This window comes from Pelobates fuscus, chromosome 1 (assembly GCF_036172605.1).
Source record: "Pelobates fuscus isolate aPelFus1 chromosome 1, aPelFus1.pri, whole genome shotgun sequence".
Lineage (NCBI taxonomy): Eukaryota > Metazoa > Chordata > Amphibia > Anura > Pelobatidae > Pelobates > Pelobates fuscus.
In genome coordinates, this window is record NC_086317.1 from 23,899,649 (window position 1) to 23,914,017 (window position 14,369).

General features: G+C 43.0%; 1 long non-coding RNA gene across 1 annotated transcript in view; it reads left to right on the forward strand.

The window, feature by feature from the left end:
• Positions 1–990: 990 nt before the first annotated feature.
• Positions 991–14,369, forward strand: part of LOC134586581 (uncharacterized) — a 39,139-nt gene continuing 25,760 nt past the window's right edge. Inside the window, exon 1 of the long non-coding RNA XR_010086580.1 lies at positions 991–1,096. This is a non-coding gene — a long non-coding RNA (uncharacterized LOC134586581). The remainder of the gene's footprint in view (positions 1,097–14,369) is intronic.

Below are 14,369 nucleotides of genomic sequence, written 5' to 3' on the forward strand. Positions count from 1 at the left end.
ATATATGCATGTATGTCAGTTTGAATGTATGTATGTCTGTATGCCATTATGAATGTATGTCTGTGTATGTCTGTATGTCATTATGAATGTATGTCTGTGTATGGATGTCTCGGTGTCTGTATGTCTGTCAGTATGTGTGTATGTTTGTATGTATGTCGGTGTCTGTATGTATGTATGTGTCTTTATTTCCTCATGCATGTGTGTCTGTATGTATGTTAGTATGTGTCTGTCTGTCACTATGTATGCCTGTGTGTCTGTATATGTGTGTATGTCTCAGTATGTGTGTGTCAGTATGTATGTCTGTATGCGTGTATGTCTGTTTCAGTATGTGTGTATGTTAGTATGTATCTGTGTCCTTTTGTATCAGTGTGTGTGTTTGTGTGTGTATTCCTGTGGGTGGTATTTGGAGGCGGACCCTGTGGGCGGTATTTGGAGGTGGGCCCTAGGGGCCCAGACCCTGAGCTCAGTTAGGGGCCCAAAAATTTCTGGTGGCGGCCCTGTATACAAATATATACACGGTCAGTACAAACCGCTTTGTGCTAACCTGTTCATTAGCAGGAATATACAACAGACAAGAGGTGATTAATTGAGACTGAAAGAAAGGAGTTTTAGCTTACAGCATAGGAAAGGGTTCTTTATAGTAAGAACAATAAAGATGTGAAATTCTCCACCTAAAGAGCTTCCATTCACATTCCCCAATCAGAACACATCTAACAACCTTACTGTCTGGCACAGTCTTATATTTATGAAGCCCTCTTGTAGTTGATCAAGGGTTTTATTTTTAAATAAAACCAAGTTAAATACATTAAAAAAAAAATATTTAAACCATTTATTTTCCCAGCTCCTCCTTCCGTGTCTCTGATGATAAACCGAGATGGATTTCCTGAGTGCCGTGCTGTTGGTGGAAATCCAGCAGCTGATATTTCCTGGATTCCGGAATCAAATAACACTGCTACCAACAGTAGAATGGAGCCGGACAATACTTGGACAGTTATTAGTACATACAGCGAACACGGAATCAATGCGAGTGAAGTGAAATGTAATGTTTCTCATCCTGCATTTACTCATCCTCAGATAATGTCCGTTCTAATACCTGGTGGTAAGTTTACATTCCTGTGCAGTTATTTCTTTGTTTCTGCAATTGACTATAAATTACCTTCATGTATGAAGAAATAAGGCAATAGTTTGAATAATTGGACAATATTTGTATGTGTTGGTGAGATAACGTTTGTCTTGTATAAGTACATAAGCAGAGTAGACCTAAAAGTAGGAACCAAGCTGCTGACATACAGTCATAGGTTGCGGCATGTAAACTGGTGATGGAGCATGTCTGTATCACTCTGAGTACAGCCAGTATGTAATTAAACATCACTAAATAAAGAATCAGGAATAATGAACTGTGGTTATAAAGGGTAACAAGGGGCAACTAGGCTATGTGAATGGAGGAAAGGGTAATGATTAATACTCTCAACTGCATAAAAATTCAAATATATCTGATTAGGTAATTAATTCACTTTTCTCTCTGATGTATCCTCTTTTTATTATAGTTTGTCAGGTATTGTTTTAGAGACCCATAGTCCAAATTCAGCCATCAGCGATTTTGCATTTCTTCCCTATCTGACTGAATTAACCTATAGACTCCATTATTATAGGGCATTCATGTAAATCATCAGACTTGTTATCTTAGTACCTAAAGGGTATCCAGCCGTGGTAATGAAATGTTGGGTCCTGTGATTGTAGACTGCAGAATTATTTCTCCTTCTCTAAGTCTGTAGATTAGGAAATGCCAGATTTGGAATTGACATTAAAGTGTATAAACCTGACAACTATGTTTGAACCTATACCTTGCCAGCAATTTTCCAGCAAAATTATAGTTTTAAAAAGTTACAAAAAATACCCCCAGTGATGCATTTATCAAAGTTCAAAGTTATGGCAGGACTTTGGAGGGGGTGGAAGTTTTTTTTGTTTTTTTCTGGTAAGTATGTTTTGTTAAAAGTGTACCTGCGAACAATAGGCCAATGATGACGGAGGAAAACCGTGGAATGTATCAATACCAAGGAATCTGACTGTAATAGCATAACTGTGGCAATGTATACTGTTTACTATGTATATGTCAAGCGCTTCAATCATAAATAAAGTACTTTAAAAAAAAAATGTGTACCTGCCGTGTTACATAACATTCATTAATAAGCAGGAAAGGCAAAACTGAAACAAACAAATAACTGAGTGGCCACTACACATTCTGTGCTGCATGTCTTCATGATCTAATGTACTGGTTACACTGTTATATAAAGTAACCCACCACCAGAACTTACATCCCATCCACCTGTAGCCTGAATGCCATCTGTGGCAAACCTAGCCACTTCTGAACTATATGTAACGAAGGTTGTCCGTAGGCTGAATGTGTTACTGTGTACCTTGTTTGTGTCTGTACTATATTATGACCGTTCGCATGCTGGCAGCCGTACGCTACCAGCATGCAAACCTTTCGTTTGACGAAACACGGCTATCCGGGCCGTTCGCCAAACGAATGCGGGCTCCCCAGGTAGACCACACACTCACAGTCGTGTGGCACTAATCAACCGATTGCAACAATGTTGCAATCGGTAATTGAAGGCTCTCCTAGGTGGCCGTCGTTCGGCTACCGACCATGCGGCGGTCGGCCATCTTGGATCCTTTGTCTCTGCAGCGGTGTTCGGTCGTCGAGAGCCTGGAACTGAAAACGGCTACTCAATGATCCGAACACCGCTGGACTTCCAGAGCGTTCGGGAGTTCCGCGTTCGCCACATTCTGTTCCCCATCGATGTTCGGTAGTTTTAAACTCGATGGTTAAGTGTATTTTGTGCGGCGTTCGGTTAGTTTAGCTGGGATCTGAGCGGTATTCTCACTAAATGTGCCCGCAGACCCCAGCTACCTACCGAATGGTCATTCGTATGAAAGCGAGTAATATTGTGTGAAATATGGATTTCTATGTGAATTGCCAGTTTTGCTGCACGAGGGGATAATCCACTTAATCGTCCATTTTAGTGGGAGGATCCCTCTCGTGCAGCAATGCCTGTTGGGATAATCATGCTGCCTGATGGGAGAAATCCCCTGTAACATCTGTAAGGAAACCCCTTGCAAGGGGAACTGCATAAATATGGAAGTCTGTGAATAAAGCGAGGTAGTTGACTCCCAAACTGTGTTTCGTCCGGTTATTGGGACGATTGGGGATATTGCCGTGCTTTCTAACTCTGACTGTGGATTACCTAAGATACCAACGGAGATCGTGGACTATCATACTGCGTTCCGTTACAATTGGTGGTAGCGGTGGGATCCGAACCTTACAGCCGAAAAGCAGTGTTCGTGTAAACGGAAACTACCGAACGAGGAAAGCAAGGGCAATTCGTATGGAGATTGATTATACCGTACTGAAACGGCAGACTTTAAAGGAGCTACTGGAAGCCAGGGGTAAGATAGCCAGCAACAAATCCAAAGCTGTGCTGATCGCTGAACTGATGGAGGGAGACGGAGCTCGCAGCGTTACACCTCCACCAGCCATGGAAGAGACCCCATACCAGAGAGAGCTGAGAACCAGGATGGCTTTTCTGCCACAGCCAGTACCCATGGAGATAATGACCGTGCTGATGTCAGATGTGCATGATTATCTGATGGCAAACCGCACACCAGAGACACCACCTAGGGCAGAGTCTGTTACTGCCTCCATATACGGACAGGTAAAACCCAAAGTCCCACATCACGCGTTTAAAGTGTTTTGTGAAGAAAAGGACGAGATTGACGGGTATTTACAGGATTTCGAGAGGCTGTGTGATTTGCACGACTTGGAACCCGCAGTATGGGTACCCCTACTGGCAGGCAAATTATCGGGCAGGGCAGCCGAAGCCTACCGCGCTGTGCCCCGAGAGGACAGCAAAGATTACCCAAAAGTAAAGAGGGCGATCTTGGAGAGGTATGCCATTACCCCAGAGGCGTACCGGCGCAAGTTCAGGGGCTTGCGCAAACCTGAGAAAGATTCCCATGCAGAGTGGGCGCACAAGCTGGATCAAGCATCACAAGGCTGGATACAAGCCAGCAACGCTACCAATATGGAAGAATTACGGCAGTTAATGCTGCTGGAGCAATTCTTTAATGGCTTGTCCCCAGAAGCACAAGAATGGGTGAGAGATCGAAAACCACTCACCCTAACCGAAGCGGCTAGACTAGCGGATCAACATTTTGATGCCAGGAGGCATCACGGACTCCAAAGTAAGACTTTCCCTCGAATTACCGGGCCACCCAGTAACTTTTCTCCTACCGGCCCCACAGTAACCCTGTCCAGGCCCGCACCAAATAATCCACCACCCCCCTCTCGATACAATGGCCGGGCTAACACCTGCAAACAGTGGGGACATATTTCCCGAGAGTGCACGCAAAATCGGAGCAGACAAGCGTGGAACCAGGTGCGACAAAATTTGACACCAAGGGCTGCTGCGCATCACTATCAAGTAGCACCAGCCACCCAGGAAATGCTGAGCGCCCAGACCGAGGAACCTCTGGGAGTACTCCACGAGGTGATGTCGGTCCGAGCCACCGACAACCGACAGCATCATCGTCAGCTAGTGACCCTGGAAGGGAAGGAGGTACAAGGGCTCCGAGATTCGGGAGCCACACTAACTTTGGTTGCACCGCATTTAGTCCCAGGTTCAACTCACACTGGCGGATCAGTGGCAGTACGGGTGGCAGGGGGAGCAGTATACCGGCTACCCACTGCCAAGGTACATTTGGATTGGGGTGTGGGAGAGGGAACTGTGGAAGTGGGGCTTATGCAAAATTTACACGCAGATGTTGTACTGGGGAATGACTTGGGCCAGATGACTTCTGCTTTTATAACCCAGGCTCCATACCAGGAAGCCCATCCAGTGACTACCCGGCAGCAGGCTCGCACCACGGCTACACCGATACACTCTGAGGCTCAGGTAAGAGACCATGAACCCCACACGACTCACATGTCCTGGGATACCCCGACTACCTTTGCGACAGAAGTAAAGACAGACCCCACCCTACAAGTATATAGGGACCGGGTACACACTGACCAGGCAGGGCTAGAGGGGGAGCGGTACACGTGGGAGAAAGGGTTATTATACCGCGTTGCGGCAAGGGAAGTGGGAGGGTCCGTCACCCTGACAACCAAACAGTTAGTGGTACCCCAGAAATATAGGCAGGAGCTACTTAGGATCGCTCATGATATTCCCTTGTCCGGACACCTAGGGATGACCCGCACCAGATATCGCCTAACGCATGCTTTCTTCTGGCCCGGAATTTCTAAGGACGTGCGACAGTATTGCACCTCCTGTGACATCTGCCAGCGAGTAGGTAAACGAGGGGACCGCCACAAAGCCAAGCTATGTCCCCTACCCATTATTGCAGAGCCCTTCAGCAGGGTAGCCGTAGACATAGTGGGGCCCCTGCCAAAGCCCAGCCCCTCTGGTAAAAAGTATATCCTAACTGTAGTGGACTACGCCACCAGGTACCCAGAGGCTGTAGCCCTCACTAACATTCATGCTGAAACCGTAGCTGAGGCCTTAATGAAAGTATTCTCCAGAGTAGGGTTCCCCCAAGAAATAATATCTGACCGGGGCACCCAATTCACTGCCGAGGTCACCCAACATATGTGGAAAGTATGTGGCATTAAGCCAATAGTCAATTCCGCATACCACCCCCAGTCCAATGGACTATGCGAGAGGTTCAACGGTACGCTGAAGCAGATGCTTCGTACGTTCGGGGAAACCCACAAAGACTGGGAGAGGTTCCTACCTCACCTACTCTTTGCATATAGAGAGGTCCCCCAGGAGTCGACAGGATTCTCCCCGTTTGAGCTACTGTTTTGGAGGAGGGTGCGGGGACCCTTGGACTTGATTAGGGAACATTGGGAGGGAGAGAGTAATACAGACGGGACCCCTATCGTATCATACGTACTGGAGTTCCGGGACTGTCTGGAGGCGCTGACTCAGACTGTGCGCACCAACCTCCAGGCGGCCCAGCAACGCCAGCGGCGCTGGTACGATAGAGGAGCCAGAGACCGCAGCTTTCAGGTGGGACAGAAGGTTTTGATTCTAAAACCCATCCGCACAGACAAGCTGCAGGCCATCTGGCAAGGCCCATACCAGGTAGTAGAGCAGCGATGCGACACTACCTATGTGATTGGCCCCTGCTCAGGGGTAGGGAAGAGACGCATGCTCCACGTGAACATGCTCAAACCCTACCATGAGAGGATAGAGGATGTGACGGCGATCTGTGCCTCCGCCTCAGAAGATCAGGAGAATCTGCCCCTACCTGACTTGCTAGAACCGGAAGAGCCGATATAGCCCTCACGGGGGGTTCAGCTGGGGGAGCGGCTAAGCCTTCAAGAGCGTGCACAGGTACAAGCGCTGATTGTAGCTAAAGGGGCTACCTTCTCCAATTTACCTGGGTACACTCCGCTGGCCACCCACCGAGTTGAAACCCCGGGACAGCTACCTATGCGACAGGCTCCATATCGGGTCCCGGAGTCAGTACGAACAATGTTGCAATCGGTAATTGAAGGCTCTCCTAGGTGGCCGTCGTTCGGCTACCGACCATGCGGCGGTCGGCCATCTTGGATCCTTTGTCTCTGCAGCGGTGTTCGGTCGTCGAGAGCCTGGAACTGAAAACGGCTACTCAATGATCCGAACACCGCTGGACTTCCAGAGCGTTCGGGAGTTCCGCGTTCGCCACATTCTGTTCCCCATCGATGTTCGGTAGTTTTAAACCGAACTCGATGGTTAAGTGTATTTTGTGCGGCGTTCGGTTAGTTTAGCTGGGATCTGAGCGGTATTCTCACTAAATGTGCCCGCAGACCCCAGCTACCTACCGAATGGTCATTCGTATGAAAGCGAGTAATATTGTGTGAAATATGGATTTCTATGTGAATTGCCAGTTTTGCTGCACGAGGGGATAATCCACTTAATCGTCCATTTTAGTGGGAGGATCCCTCTCGTGCAGCAATGCCTGTTGGGATAATCATGCTGCCTGATGGGAGAAATCCCCTGTAACATCTGTAAGGAAACCCCTTGCAAGGGGAACTGCATAAATATGGAAGTCTGTGAATAAAGCGAGGTAGTTGACTCCCAAACTGTGTTTCGTCCGGTTATTGGGACGATTGGGGATATTGCCGTGCTTTCTAACTCTGACTGTGGATTACCTAAGATACCAACGGAGATCGTGGACTATCATACTGCGTTCCGTTACAATTGGTGGTAGCGGTGGGATCCGAACCTTACAGCCGAAAAGCAGTGTTCGTGTAAACGGAAACTACCGAACGAGGAAAGCAAGGGCAATTCGTATGGAGATTGATTATACCGTACTGAAACGGCAGACTTTAAAGGAGCTACTGGAAGCCAGGGGTAAGATAGCCAGCAACAAATCCAAAGCTGTGCTGATCGCTGAACTGATGGAGGGAGACGGAGCTCGCAGCGTTACACCTCCACCAGCCATGGAAGAGACCCCATACCAGAGAGAGCTGAGAACCAGGATGGCTTTTCTGCCACAGCCAGTACCCATGGAGATAATGACCGTGCTGATGTCAGATGTGCATGATTATCTGATGGCAAACCGCACACCAGAGACACCACCTAGGGCAGAGTCTGTTACTGCCTCCATATACGGACAGGTAAAACCCAAAGTCCCACTCTGTAAGGAAACATCTGTAAGGAAACCCCTTGCAAGGGGAACTTCATAAATATGGAAGTCTATGAATAAAGCGAGGTAGTTGACTCCCAAACTGTGTTTCGTCCGGTTATTGGGAGGATTGGGGATATTGCCGTGCTTTCTAACTCTGACTGTGGATTACCTAAGATACCAACGGAGATCGTGGACTATCATACTGCGTTCCGTTACACCATCTTTCCTACTAGGATCACAACCAGCTCCAAAACAGAGAGCATGGGAGTTTTAAGAACTCTACTGCTGCTCATTTGAAGTAGGTGAGCATATATATGTATGTGTGATGCTTAGAAGTTTATAGCTGCATGTATGTTTTATATTGTATATGTGCAAGGTAATTCAGGTTGCCATGGAGTAATTCTGTGTGGGGAACAGTTCCAAAGTGGTGGTCTGGCAAACTGTAAATTTGTGCAATAGCACTCACTTTGTTTGGAGACGTCTATTTTCATAGCATTTGTTGAAATGTTAGGAAGCAGTTTTTATATAGGTATATATTTTAATGTATTGACAGGCTGTACATCAAACGTTATATGATTACTCACTGTTTACAGGTGACACTTTCTACATATGGTTTTGTGAAAGTCCAAATTTGTCATTGTCATGGTCATGGTTTCTGCAAATTCTAAGTGCCTTTACATGAGTATCAATGCCGTGTGTCTTCTTATACAATACAATTCTTCCACCTTTTCATCCGTGTTTAGTGGAAACCTAACTTTGGATATGCAACTTCCCTCTGGTTACCTCCCAATATAGTAACCAATTCCAAGATATAGACATAATATGCAGTTGAGGGATTCAGCTGTTATCACTACAAAAGATAAATCAAACAAAAACAAAACATAGTGTAATATTGTGTTGTTATTAAATAGCAAGACACGTCATGGTTGCACTCACAAAATTGGATGTGATATATAGGCCTTCGGGGTGCCTCCCCTGGTTGTAATTGGGGGTTGTGGTATTCTCCTGCTGGTGGTCCCAATTGGAAGGATTCAGAAACTCTGGTGTAATGTAGAAAAAATGCTTTATTGGGATATGATTATAAAAACAATAAAATTGATAAATTAAAATGATAACTAAAACAAAAATTAGTCCTACACATTTCGTCCTCCGTAGAGGACTTCCCCAGGGACCAAAAACAAAATTTAATACAATAATCCATTGGTCCATTGGTGGTGCGGTGGGTGTTGCTCCATATTTCAATCTTATTGGGTGCCTGGTAGATCTCCTGACCTATTCCTTTTCCTCTGCCGTCGACTCCCCCTTTTCCAGGTGCTACCATTTACCATTGATTTTGTTTGAGTGATCCTTGAGATGTATCCGGCTATAGTCTCTCTCTTCCTGTCAGGATACTATCCTGACAACCAAGGTATTGTTTTATTTTATTGCTGCAATACCTGTTTCTCGCCTCTGGTGGCCTCCCTAGCCACTAGTCAATCCTCAGTTGCCCTCACCTACCTCATATGATCTTCCAAGTCTACTATAAAAGGCCACACCCAACTCTTCTCATGGCCTTTACATTGAAGTCAGTGTTCTGACATGGAACTTCTGCAGTTAGTGTTCTGACATTGAAGTCAGTGTTCTGTCTGAAAACATCCTGTATCCTGGCTCCTGAAAACATCCTGATCCTCTATTGAGATTCCGTGTGTCCCGTCGCCGGAATCCTCCTGAACTCTTATCTTCAACTACTGCAACTCTGCAAGATCCTGTAAGCAACCTGTACCATATTATACTGGAATCTACTTACCTGTCTCAACTGCTGCAACACTGCATGATCTTGTAAGCAACCTGTATTTCATTATACTGGAATCTACTTACCTGTTTCAACTGCTGCAACTCTGCATAATCCTTTAAGCAACTTGTACTATATCACACTGAAAGTACTTACCAGATTTGACCATTTCAACCCTGTATCATCCTGAACCTGGCTGCAGTGTGACATTCCACAAACTATTAATCTACTTGGACCTAACTTAAAACCTACTTGTATCTAAAATACTTTATTAATTTACTTCAAGATATCCTGTTTGGGACATATTGCCTTTATTCTGTTTTAACTCTCAAAGTATCCTTTTTGTGGCATATTGTCTTAATTCTTGCTTTCAAGTAAATTGTTATGTCTAAAAAGACAAAGTTTCAACCAATAACCCTGGCAATTGTCTCCTCTCTGACCTGCTCAGGAACATCATCACACTTCCTGGATGATGGACTTCCGTGCGTTCCAAATTGGCCGGGTGTATGTTTTCTTGCATGATTTTTGACAGGACCCAAAACATGTCCACTGACACTGAGCATCATCAATAATGATACTGAGTGCTTCATAGTTTGACACCGAGCCAATCTGAGTCATCTAAATGATGCAGGTCGCATATGTGTTTGGCTTTTGACATAGGCCAATGGAAGTCTACTTGGGGCTATTAATATCCATTATGACCACTCTTCTTCACCCTCCAATGGTTTCTGTTACCCAAGAGTGTATTTTGACTTGTGGTATGTTATTCTGGTATTGACTTGGCTTTGACATTTGATTACTTGACCTTGGCTCTGTTTAGACATTTGTCCATTTTCTCCAATCCTTGACCTTGGCTTGGCTGTGTTTACTCTTGACTCTATGTACACAGTGTTCTATACTGTTATACTCTAAGTCTGGCCACTGTAAAGCCCGATAATACGTTATTTTACAGTACCGGGTACTTGTTGCTCCTTGGCTTGATTGTTGGGGTGTTAAACCGTTACGGTCTGCCTGTGATATGGGCACTGAATGTCACGCTTCTGATAGAAGCATTGGGTCACCTTAATCTAATGCATACAATTATGGTATTCTGGAATTGCACTTTTTTATTAATAGGTTGACAAAAATTCTGCTGGTGATAATTTTTAAAAAATTTAAAATAAAATGTTATTTTACATGAACAGATCTGTAAGATAATATCTGGGATATGGTAAGATGTGGTTATAGCTGATAACATTGATGCGATTATTTTAGTCTTCTAGATAATCTTGTTTTCTGATGATTAAGAGATAATAGCAAAGGATTGCTGTGAGATAATGCTACATCCTCCCACGGTGGTTTAACAATGACTGTATATAATATGCAATACTAACCTGCAGTAAATAACACCGTAACAGGAAGATTAGGGTATCCAGGATGTCAGAGATGCTGAAATATAAGGGGGGGGGAGGGGGGGAGTATTTAAGTGTTCTGCTGTAAACCGTGGTCTAAAGGACTTAACCTTGGTCAATAACTTTGGAAACCAGTGGAACTCATCCACTTTTATATTTTACTCCACTTTTGAGAACAGAACTTTTTGATAAATCTTCCCCAAAGTGTCTATTTAAAAAAATTGTTTTGGTTTTTAAAAAACAATGCAATCAATATATAAAACAAACTTTGCAATGCAGGCAAAATTATTAAACCAGAAATTCTAGAGAAGGAAGTCAAATTTTTTTCATTTAAAATAGTCTGGCAACAAAAATAACCCAGTTGGATAATTTTTCCAATTCAAATATTTTGGTCTGAAATATGCACTTACATTTCCACGTTTGTGCAACATCGGTTAGTGAGTGAACCCCAATATCCCCCTCTATTTATTTATAATAAAATATTTTCAGCCCTACTTAAAAGTTACGTGAAAATGGCATTTATTAGTGTCCATATCTATTTAGTTAAGCTGTTGTAGAAAACTCTCAGAGTTTGTTGAAAACTCTAATAAAGAAACATGGAGTGATGGAGAATTATATTCCCTTGATAGACTAAGCAGTTTGTGCCAATATTCTATACTTGCATAAGATGCAGGGCTGGCAAATCTAAATGCCTGTCATTACTTTTTACCAGCCGGCTGCTACTTATTGCTAATTATTTTATTTATTTTTGTTTAACGTCTGCCAAATTTTATAATAAGGGTCAGGGAGTTACCAGCAACTGCTACTAAAAACAGATCTCATATTCTAAATAGAAGAAGGACCTTAGCGACTGGTTTCAACCCTTTCACTACCTTTATCGACTGCTCCTAATCCTCACAATTACTTATTGATCACACGTGTAGTCACGCTGTTGGCGAAGTAGTTATGGTGGATTTTTGTAATCCCTTTCATGTACATAAGACTAGTTTTATGTATCTAAAATTGTTGTTCCTTTGACAAATTTACACCAGGGCAATGACTACACTAGAGCTGTACATTTATGCTACTTTTAGATGTACTTGTCTGGCTATGAGTGTACTTATATAGAAATCCAAGTGCTTATTATTATTTTTTTGTTTGTTGCTTACGCTAGTTTTTAGAGGCACTAATAAACAGAAAAAAAATACACATTTAATTCACGTTTAGAAAATAGGGGAAAACGTGTGCTAGTAATGCTAAAAATAAATATAGGAGAGAAATGTATAATCTGGGGTGGTTAATGTGTGAGTCTAATATACAGAAAATATGTGTTTCATGCAAAGGCATTTCATCCCGAGTGCACGCAGGTTCCTAAGATTAGATAATAGCCATTAAGCTAAATGCGGCTGTCATCTCACCACAACTATCTGTTTAGTTACAAGACCTCGTACACAATGCAGATGTAGCAATGGGACTCTGAAAACCGAGTTATATGAGTAGTAATTATGTAGCTGAGAAACAAAAAAATAGCTTTTTACATGAAATAGGGATTGAACTATTATTATTAGCATCTCTTTTTTTAAAACAATGGAAAACCAAATCATATAGAAATACAGATCATAAACCTGTATTCAGGTAGATTAAGAACTTTGACGTATATTCAAAATTAATTCAGTTAGAATCCTGTATTTCTCCAAGTCCACAGACATGAAATGGATATTAGACTTTTCACCTCTAAATAGGTATTATTGTCTCTTATTGAGTAAGTAACTAGCTGATTATGCAATTGATTATTTTATTTTAGGGAATACTAAGTAAGACCGGTGTGTGTGTGGCATTGTACATGCACTGATGGTCCGTGCTCTCAATGCTCTCAGGCTTGTGCTGGCCCACTGAGATATTTCCTGTGTACTGCGGTGTCTGAGGCTGACCTGGCTGCCAGACTATACTGAGTGTGCATAATGTCCCTGGAGGCGGTCACTATTGACCACCTGGTGAAATAGGACAGTGTCCATGACATTCATAAAACATGCTGGGTTTCAGTAGTAGCGAGGACATCGGCGAGAAACAGAGTCTGCGTCTCGAAGGCATGAACAGATCTCTGTGAATGTTCCTTCATGCTAACACACTGAGTGACGGTGCAGGGATATATAATGGCACACCTTGACATTAGCAACTGTCATGTCTGTCTGTCTGTCTGTCTATCTGTCTGTCTGTCTATCTGTCTATCTGTCTATCTATCTCATAATGCTTCGTGTCTGTAGGAGAACCCACTGTGAATCTGTGAGTTCCAAGCACAAAAAAGCCCATTGATTTGTACTTGCCCCCAGGCGACAGTCCCAGCCAGGGATCCTGGGATGGGAGGATAATCTTCCAGTATCTGAGTTTGACTCCAGTGACTCAGCAAGTGTCAATTATCTGTAACAAACAATTGTTAGTTAAGAGGAGTTTATTGGTGAAATATAACAAAAAAAGCAGTTGTCAACACTCAGTGGGCATCCAAAACACCCACAAATAAATAAAATAATCCCAAAAAACTGTAACTCAGCTTTTAGGTGATAAGTCCCACCAAAAAAACATAGTGTTAGTGCAGTGCTGAAAAAGTCTTACACTTACCCCTCAATTATTTTGGGGGTTGGTATATATAGGGGGGGGGGGGGACACAAAAGTGTGTAATTACACAAAAATAGATAGAAACAGTGTTTTTTTAAAAATGTTTTTTGAGGGAATATGCTCTAAACACAAGAACTTCGGTGCCTTTAAGGCGGCAAGCAATACCTTCTTCATGTGGATTTTCAGGATATTTGTCCATAATATATGATGGGATAAAACCCAGAAAAGGATCAATTTAGGTGTAGTATTTGAAATATTAGTGTATAAAAACAAACACTTCTTAAAAAGTGTCTGCTCAACTTTTTCAGGAGTCTGTAGATAACTGGCTCCAGGTTTGCAGACCTTGTGTCATTTTATAAGGTGACTCTACCCCGTGGAGCTAGGATACAGATGATGATATGAGGAGAGGTAGGTACTAAATCAATTGTGATTTTACTATAAATAAATAAAAAGGAAATAGACTGAAGATAAAATACTTTTTCTACCAAGACACATTTCGCCGGTAGAAGATCCACCTGTTGGGGAAGAACCTGACTGGAGAATTAGAGTAAAAGGCGAGGATGCCTCGGATTTAAATGTGAATTCTATCAGAACAGGAGTCAGGTTCATTCTAAAGGTAGACAGGGATTCTTATAGATTCTCTGCAAACTGTTAATAGTTTGTTTTTTTCTTTCTGTGTCTCTTGTGGTTTTAATATTTTTGTGATTAGTTTGTGATTTGCATCACAATTCTTTTATTCTAACAATTTTTTTGCACTTTTAGCTATTTTTGGCTAAATTTCGCAATTTTATTTAATTTTTATTGTACTACAGTTCTGTATTATGTGAAAACACACCTTTGAATATCACTTTTAACTTTAGTACACAACTGCTGCTTGTGATTTTGAAACTGAATTAAATCTAGGTTACATTTCGGGTGTATATATATGCTAGAAACCG